The sequence below is a fragment of the Sinocyclocheilus grahami genome, unplaced genomic scaffold, assembly GCF_001515645.1.
Source record: "Sinocyclocheilus grahami isolate Dianchi unplaced genomic scaffold, SAMN03320097.WGS_v1.1 scaffold607.1, whole genome shotgun sequence".
Taxonomy (NCBI): domain Eukaryota; kingdom Metazoa; phylum Chordata; class Actinopteri; order Cypriniformes; family Cyprinidae; genus Sinocyclocheilus; species Sinocyclocheilus grahami.
The window spans coordinates 493,894-504,114 of record NW_015505786.1 but is presented as its reverse complement, the minus strand read 5'-3'; positions in this window follow the sequence as shown (position 1 = coordinate 504,114).

The window sequence follows — 10,221 nt, the reverse complement described above, 5'->3', positions numbered from 1 at the left end:
TATATATATATATTTTTTTTTTTTTATTATCTTAAAAATCATTATAATCAATCATTCAGTAAATAAAACAAAGCCTCACAACTGTCTTAAATCTCAAAAGGTAAGATGTTTAATTTATTCAGCTGTTTCAAATACTAAGAATTACAAAAAACACACAGTACTGTAGTAAGACAGTGATATTTTAAGGCTACATTCAATATACACCTTATTGATGATAGATACTTTGTACAGGCAAGCAGATGAACCCAGAATATAAACGCAATGTGCAACGTTTAATATGAAATGTTTTCCCATAGAAAACCATTATAAAGAAAAACGCAACCATGTAGTGCATTGCATTCATGTTCTGGGCTCATTTGCTTGCGGTATAAAGCACGAATCATCAATAAGGTGTGTACCGAATATGATCTTTTAGTATCACTGTTTTAAAAGCACTTTAAGTGTTTTCACATTAAATGTTTTAGAATGTACCACTGTTTTTAGTGATTGAGATATTGCGGCGGGTGCTTTATATGGATTGCAAATGGGCAAAATTTGCATTATGTTCACTTTGTTTTATTCTTTTGAGAGGTGATCTAAATATTTTTGGATTGGAATAGATAGAAAATTGACCGGCTTGTGCTGCAGTTCTATGGATGTTTTGCCTGCCAGGTCTTCGAGCCAGTCACGTGACTGAAAACTATGAATGTGTACAAATAAACAGCCAATATGCTAGTAATTAGTTAATAGTGAGAATTGGACCTTAAAATAAAGTGTTACCAAAATTGCACTTAAAAACAGTCCTACAAACGTACCCTAAAAACGGTCTTATTTTATTTATTTATTTGTCCTTAGCATTTTGTGAACCCAGTTCCAGATCCATATCACTTGGATCGCTCCCATTTTTGGCTCATTTTCACCCACAATGTGAAAATCATAACTCTGATTGTCTAAACAACTAACGTAACGACTCATCAATAAGCTGCATGATTTGAGGTATCTTTACAAGTACTTGTACCAGTATGAGATATTTGTAACCACTAATAAACACTTGACTATCATCATTTCAAGCCAACATTAAATAAAAATGTGGATGTTCTAAGAAGGACTTTGAGTAACGAGGCTCCAAACTTCACAAATTATTCTCCAGTCTTTGATTCGCATGCTACATCAACAAAGTAGAATCCGTAATGGAGTTGTGGATGTGCCCTGAATTGAATATGTCTTATAAAGTCTAAGCTTTGATAATTGCATTTTTCACAGGACCCTAGGCTAAGCTTTATTGCACTTACATTGACATTCCTGTTCTCACAAGAAACTCTCATACAAATGTGGAGGAAGAGCATATACTGTCCATGACAATTATCAAAGAAAAACAGACAAATGTGAAGCGTCAAGATACAGCAAGCGGTTTGATTAAATTCCAAATTCCTGTAAAAAATACTTAATGTAAATGCAAACATGTAACCACAAGAGCTGTGAGGTATTAAAAACGACTTAATTACAAAATTAATCATAGAATGCTTGTAACACACTGATTATTTAGGCACGATGCATTGGATTAATAAATCATTACATTGGAGACATCAGAGATAAGATTCATATTCATATGAATCATATTCATATATTCATATGAATTCATAGTCTTGTCATGATTTCCATTTAACGTTTTATGATTTCCGTTTTACATTTGTGACCCTAGATCACAAAACCAGTCATAAGGGTCATTTTTTTGTTGCTTTTTTCATTATCATTGATGTATGGTTTGTTATGATAGGACAATATTTGGCCGAGATACAACTATTTGAAAATCTGGAATCTGAGGGTGCAAAAAAAAAAAAAAAATGAAGTTCTTAGCAATGCATATTTTGTAGTTTTGATATATTTACGGCAGGGCATTTACAAAATATCTTCATGGAACATGATCTTTACTTAATATCCTAATGATTTTTGGCATAAAAGAAAAATCGATAATTATGACTCATACAATGTTTTTTTGGCTATTGCTAAAAATATACCCCAGTGGTTTTGTGGTTCAGGGTCACATTTGTGTGTAAATTGTTCACAGGTAAACCGTTTAAACGCTGTCATTATGTCCAAATGTATGATTCATGTATCATTATGTTACACAGAAAGCAAAATGTCAAATTCCAGATCAAAATGTTTGTGTCTATGACATATTTTGTCCTAATGGCCACATCCATCTGCTCAATGTCAAACGTCAAGTGGTGGGGAGCATTTCAGCACTTCTTAATTGAGTAATGGTTCATATGGTTCATCTTCATAATGGTTGTTAATCTACTGTACTAAGGTTTTAGCACTCAAAATACAGGCTTGTAACTGGTGTGGCTGTTTGTCATATTGACTAAGGGTGAGGATCTAATCCACAGGGACTGTTTAATACCTAAAATGCTTATCTCAGGTCTTATCGCCATATTGATCTCCAAACCCAGATGTAAGCGATTTAGCGATTCAGCCGATGCTTTCGTGGTTATCACTTCATATATAAGCATTCGGGGAGGGGACAAGGCAAGAAACTGCGAGTCTAGGTCTATTAATCTGTGCCATCTGCCTTGCGTGCCATCTGAGTATTTGCATTTCAGAGAGTATCTGCACACCCTCGGTGTGTGTTCTTGCGTGGTTTTATGCATTTGTGAGTGTTGGTGTTCGAGTGTCCGGGTGAGTGAAATTATGGAGATTGACGTGACCACCGCTTGACATCAAACGGATGAATAAATCACAGTTAAAGTTCTCAACAACATATTTACTAAATTATCTGAAAGAATGACTCTTCTTAAGTGATGTACAATTTTCTCTGCCCATTAAGTCTCAGCACTTCAGAATGAGTATTGTTAAGGGAGGTTAACCTGCTGTGCTGTGAGAGGTAAACATCTAAAATGCATTTTCCTGCTGCATTGAGAGTAATTATTCACTATTTCCATCTGTCTCTTCTCTCTCTTTTACTCCCAGAAGAAATGTTGCTATTAATTGCACAGTAAAACACCATTTTTCTCCTATAAGGTTCATACAAAGCAAAGTCTTTGTTCTATATAACTTCCTCCAAGGGCGGTACTACAAATGCTTCAACACACAATGCTACATTATAATGAACAGCATGTCCCTTTTTTCCATTTGTGACATTGTGATTTTGGTGTAAAACTCGGAGCTGTAACTTGCAATAGCTGATGTGGGTGTCTAACACAATACTGTAAGTAATTAGTTGCCTGTGAGCTTTAGATAAGGAGAAAAAAGCTTGCCTTTGATGTTGATTATGTGTTATCTTAGCATAAAAGTGACAGAATTATATGCTTGTTCTCAGATACGAAAAGGAAATATCTACAGTCTCACATACAATCTCTGTTTATTTTCGGAGAGTTAACGGCAACTTCTGATGCGCCAAGCAATCAATTTCTCTTACAGTCTTATCAGTCACATATGTGAGTCGGCTCTTGTTTTGCATATGCAATGCTGGGGGTTGACATGCAACAAATGCTTATGGCAAAGCAGTTTTTTTCCCTCTCATGCACATGTAGAACAAATAAATATTAAAATAAAGGAATGATTTAGCAGCTTACACAGAAACATGATAACAATTGCACATCATCATGAGAATGGGGGGCTTACTGACTTAATTAATAAATGTTTGGCTCAATGAACATGATTAAAAGGACAAAAAAAGAATGAAAGAAAGAAATGATCTATGTTTAATATGTACAATGTGTACAGAGGAAATCTATTTGCTGATGTATTTTATTATTGACGACAACTTCAATTCTGTTTTTTAAAGTTTATCTTACTCCATAACTCCCATTCACACAAGTACAGCCATCTATCTATCTATCTATCTATCTATCTATCTATCTATGACGAGTTAATTTGCAAAAACCAATAACTCCATTTTTATTCAATTTTTTTCAGAAATCACGTTTTTTTTATTGCGCATTCCAAGTAATATAAATCAAACTTCAGTTGGGTTGTTTTGATTAAGTAATAATAACTTAAACAAATACAGGTAATTTACAAAGTTAAAGTTCATTGAAAGTATTTTTTTACATATTAAACGTTTGTTTTATAGCAAAAGCAGATAACTCCTACAGTCGTTTTTTGGCAAAAGCAGATAACTCCACATTTCATGTTTTATCTTTGTGATCTCCTTAGATGACAATGTAGATGCCTGACAAACGTTGTTGTTGTTCTGATCATAAACTGTATGGATGTGATTACATGCAATACACTGAGCTTTTCCCTCACCATTGTAACGCGCTGCTTTTGCAAGGTTCCATGAAAACGTTTCAGCTTTTATTTTCCTTTTTCGCCCTGAAGAAGATATCACAGGTTCATCAAGTTCGTCAAAATTATCCATCCTCGATCAATTTTAGTCAGCTTTGACGAAACTCCTCTCAGCTAGCATGTGTTTTCAAAGTGAAAGTAGCCTTGTCACCTGACCTGAATACAGTGCGCTGATTCGCTAAAATGGATTTATCGGCTTCTGTTCAAAAACAACAATGGCGCGTGTCGGCTTCTGCAGTAAAATGTGAACTTGCGATGCCTTGAAAGTGGACAAAACCGGCTTTTGTGACAAAACGTGTTTAGGGTTCAGATCGTACTATATGTGGAGAATAATGCACGACAATCAGCTAATTTTTTTTAAAGTGGCGTTTATCGGTTTTTGCAAATTAACCCTTCATATCTGAGAACCAGAAATAAAAAGCTTTGTGAATTTAGTGTTTTTTCATGTCATTACATTGTTTAGAGCATAAGAAAAAAACGGTAAAATAAAATTTTTTAAAAATTATATTTTATTCATATGTTATGCTATGTCCTTTGTAGAGGACACCAGGACTCAGTTTTACTAAAAATAAAATGACAAGAATAGACATGAAAAGGCAAAAACAATGGGATTATTTATTTTAAATCACCAATCAATTTTTAGGTTTCCGGAATTTTTTTTTATACCTAACTTTGTTTAAGGATGGTTCTCAACTATGTTATAAAATATATAACACAATGTTTTGATATACCATTTTGCTTTATACAATATGTGTGTAAAAATTCCATAAACTGGTTTTCCCATTAAGTCCCATACACTGTATCTAATTTGCATATTAAAGTGCTGTTGGGACAGCATGATGAAAAAAGAAGTGTAATAATGGGAGTAGTAATTGGTCAGATTTTCATAATAATATCTAATATTTCATAAGCATATTGATGTATAATTTGTTTTCCTATTCAATTATTTTGTCTCCCAAAAATGTATAATAAACATGCTTTTAGTCCTGGTGTCCTCTACAGTGGACATGTATGAAATGATGTCCTGTTTCATAACAGGAAGTCATATTTTGATTTGAAACCCCCAGATGTTCAATGTGGTCTCATATGTAGCTATAATTTGCACCAGATTCAATGCTTATTGTTAAAACTTTGACTAGCAAGACTAACGGCTGTCGTGTAGTGAAACTGACAGCACAGACCGTCTTGTTGAGAAGAAACACAAAAGCATAAAGGCAATACGCAAGAATAATTCTCAGCACTGCAAAAAGCAAAGTGCAGAATTGGTGGTACTATATACCGATGAGTACCGTCCCACTTCGGCCAATGCCCTCAGGGATCAATAAAGGGCATCCATCCATTTATCTAAATCAGCGAATCATGGATACGGCCATAAAAACATGATATAAATCTGCAATCCGATATCTTATTTAAAGCCACAACCCTGATCCTTGACCAGATCAAAAGCCATATTTGAACAAAACCCTACAGATAGACATTGTGACAGGCCGACCTATAAAGATCAGTAGATTATCGCTAGTGATGCTAAAATAGTGGTGGCTGGATGCTGTGATGGATTATTGAGTGGATTAAATGAATCTGGGAGATTAAGACTAAGATGCTGTAAGTATGTGTGTCTCTGTATCAGAGGCACTGTGTCTCTCCCATAATCCTGATGTTAAAGAGATGCTAGCTGATTTAGTGTGCTTTAACACGAGCCCATTTACCAGCACTGCAGCTAACTGACAAGATTAAATATGGCTACACTGTGGAACTACAAGATGGACGATTTGTTTTATGTATTTATTTTTTTAATACTTGAAAGGTAGCATTAGGTAACTATTTGGCCTGATTGAGGTATTAAGGTCAAAGAGGAAAGAAAATAACCTTACAGGTCAATTGACTAGATCAATCTGACCTTCTACATCAACCACACACACACACAGGTTTGTTTTTGTGAAAAGTGGGGACATCCCATAGGCGGAATGTTTTTTATACTGTACAGACCGTATATTCTATTGCCCTACACCAACCCTACCCCTTACAGGAAACTGTGTGCTATTTCAGATTTTCTGAAATAGCAAAACAAAATTACTCAACTGTTTTAAATTACACTCCATTCTGTGTGATTTATAAGCGTTTTGAAAAGTGGGGACATGGGGTAATGTCCTGAAAAGTTACCTTCTCCTTGTAATACCTATGTCATACCTTTGTCATTATACAAATTTATGTCCTCATTTGTCACAAAAACGCGCGCACGCGCACACACACACACGTTGTGTTTCCATGTTTTATGGGGACATTCCATAGGCGTAATGGTTTTTAATGGTTTAAACGTAATGGTTTTTATACTGTACAAACTGTATGTGCTATTGCCCTACACCAACCCTACCCCTAAACCTACCCCTTACAGGAAACGTACAGGAATGTCCCCACAAGGTCAAAATTGACTAGTATTACTATCCTTGTGGGGACATTTAGTCCCCATAACGTGATAAATACCAGGTACACACACACACACACACACATATGTATATGCTTTACTTACTTTTAATTATATCATAACAAATATTAACCACATATCAAGGTTAACAAGTTCAAGTTCAGCTAAATGTTTCATTGTACCTCCCACATTCAAATGTATTAAGTAAAGATTAAAAGGTCATGTACATAATTCGGTAAATCAATAGAGTTTTATGATACTTACAATGCAAAGTCATTCGAATTAAGTATGCTAATACATTAATATGGTACTGCATGTAATGTAGGCCAGGCTTTTTATGATTTAAACTTTAAAAAGACTAAAATATAAAGAATTCAACACTTCACTGAAATAGTGCAATGGGTCAGTATAGTACAATGTTATAGCATTACAACATATAACATAAGAGTAATTACTACAGTGTTTTTTGTTAGTGATCCCAGGATATCCAATGGCAGAAATCATCCTGATCTGTACAAATACAATGTTAATCTCAATGACAACTGACCCTATCATATATGTATATTAATCTTCAGAAAGCCCAATGCCCACCCAGTGTTTTTAGTTTATGTTAATATATGATAAATAAAAATACATAAATACATACCTAGAGTTTTTAAGTATTAGATTGGTCAAAATTAGATGGGTTAACAGATGTGTTACTCTAAAAATGTTGCAGGTTTTCCATCTGTGCTTCAGTAAAAGTCATCCAACAAGTTCCCGTAACCCATCGCTTACCTATCTACAATAATCACAAAGCAATATTTATTTCCAATGTCATTAAAGATACATTTAACTCCAATCACAGATGTTGTTTTAGTGCACAGGTTATTTTCATAGTTTGTCAAGCTGTTCCCTGTCTTCAGGTAAGACGAAATTGTCATTTTTAATCTAAATACGTATGATATATGCAGTGGTGAAAATACAGGGAAAATTGGATGGAATTCCACTGGATGGGATTTCAAAGTGACAGCGTGTCTCTTAAGAGGTGAGCCATACATCTTCTGATGTCAGTGACAAAGCGATCTTATGGCTGTCATTATCCTCAAGAGACCAACCTCTACGAAAAAGCATCCCTGCGGAGAGAGCAGCCGTGGCACGGTCAACCATCTGTCAAGAAGCAGGATAACCGATGTGTTCTGTGAATGATGAGAAAAACAAAGAGGAGAAACATCATGTTAATGGAAATGGCATTCATTTTAAAGTTATTAGTAATGATGGAGCAGGGACAGAGAACACTGATCTCAAAGAATGAGAATATCAATACTGTGAGAAGTCAATACGGATTTCTGGCAGTCTGTCTGGTCACACTATCAGGCTTTTAAAAAGCAAAGGAAGAAAAATAAAGCATTTAATAATTAATGGACGAATTAAACTAACCTATTTGATACACATGCATACATTTGAACTCCTATTGAAACACATATATATATGTACCTGTACCTAAATAACCTGTTGCCTGCACCAGTACAGTAACTGTATTCCCTTGCATATTAATGGTGGAGTTCCCTTTAAAATCTTAAATGATTCCCTTTGAGCTAAATTATTGACCTGTTTCCCTTACAGAGATTACAAAAACTAATTACAAGGTAAACAATTCATCCATTCAAAGAGCCATCATGTTCAAATCAAAAACAGCTTGAAATTATCATTATTATTATCATTATTTTATTGATTGATTGACTATTCAGATTGTTTAAATTAAAAATACACCTCAGTGTCTGTGAATATATGAGCAAAAAGACAGAGCAAGAACACTGTTTATTCGTTCCTACACAGTGGTGTATAAAGTACCTGAAAGCCATACTCAAGTAAAAGTTCAGATATCTTACCAGAAAATGACTTTGGTAGAAGTTGAAGTCACTCTTTAGAATATTACTTGAGTAAAAGTCTTATGTGATATTTATTGTACTTAAGTACGAAAAGTATTTTTTAAAATCTTAAACGTACTTAAGTATTGAATACTGATATTTGAAATAATTTAAAACATGAAACAAACAACCGAAATGTGAAATTAAAACCGCCAGTAGGTGACAGCAAGTGACTGTAATGAGTGAGTCATTGAGATTCAACTGATTCATTCAAACGACTGATTCATTCAGGAACTAAGCATTTGACTGTGTTAATGAGTGAATCAATGAATAATTTATTCAACAGATTTGTTCAAAGAGCTGATTCATTCAATAAGTAAACACCGTCCATTGCTCAGAGACGCAAAACAGTGCTGTGATCTTTGTTTGGAACTATTTTCGTTAGCAAAATTGAACAAAAACAAGCAATATTATGTCTAAAATGTAAGTCACTTATTGCTTTACTGAACTTGTATAAAAAGATTACAAAATGTGTTCATGCTGATATTTGCAGAAAAATTATACTCTTTGTGTGATATAGTTTAAGTTAACTATATTAAATTATATAAATATAAAAAGCTTACAGAATAACTTTTGCTGTCTACAATTTAGAATGCCTAGAATTTTAAGTTTGAATAGACTAATAAATCAATGTGCGTGCACTCTGTGTGTGATTTGATGATATAACGTTAGCCTACTTGAAAATGTCAGATTGCACATCATTACAACAACATTTACCATATTATTGCAGAAGATATACTACCAGTGTTGGGAGTAACGCGTTACAAAATAATGCATTACAGTAACTGATTATTTTTGCTGTAACGCAGTAGTGTAAGGCATTACTAATCAATTTTCAGTAATATTTTACTCGGTACATGTTCAGTAATGCATGAGTTACAACACACTTTTAGCCCAAAATTTAATAGTTCAAGGAAAAAATAAAAAACAGCGAGACATTAACAATTAAAAAATGCAGCAAGTAAGTTCAATTTCCTGTTCGTGGTCAGTCAATAGCTGCGTGTGGTGTCCAAGTTTGTAAATAAAGACTAAACGACAGCTTCTGATTAATTTTTTTTAGCAATTTATTTCATTCATCTTCCTCTCGGTGGTGGAACTTTGTATTGTGTGACGTAGTCCAGTGAAGGTGTGTTTAGGGTGGGTTTTACAGGAGTGCCGCCAGGCTACTGGCCCGACAGTGGAAACGCGGCATGATTTCGGCCTCTGTGCTCGAGGTTCGAGGCCTGAGGCTATTATTATCCTTGCCTGGCTCGCTGTAAGCTCCGGCTCGCACTGGCCAGTGGAAAAGCGTCTAATGGGTGAAGATCGCAGAAGACTGTATATACGCGAGATGGACGTATGCGTATCTTGTCATGGCATTAGAGTTTACATATAGTCCTGTTGTGTCCAATATAAATAGACCCAAGCTATTCACAGATATTGCCAGATAATCTCGTTACCTCTACCATACTTTTAACAGACTTGGATCATTTGTGATTCTGGCTGTCATCCTTTCTTGCATTGTCTTGAGTCTTCACTTTGCCAATTATAAGCTATATTGTTTGTAGCCTGGATAGCCCACAGTCATTATGCTACGCCATATCGCCCTCTATTGGATGTAAAATGCTCTGCAGTACATTT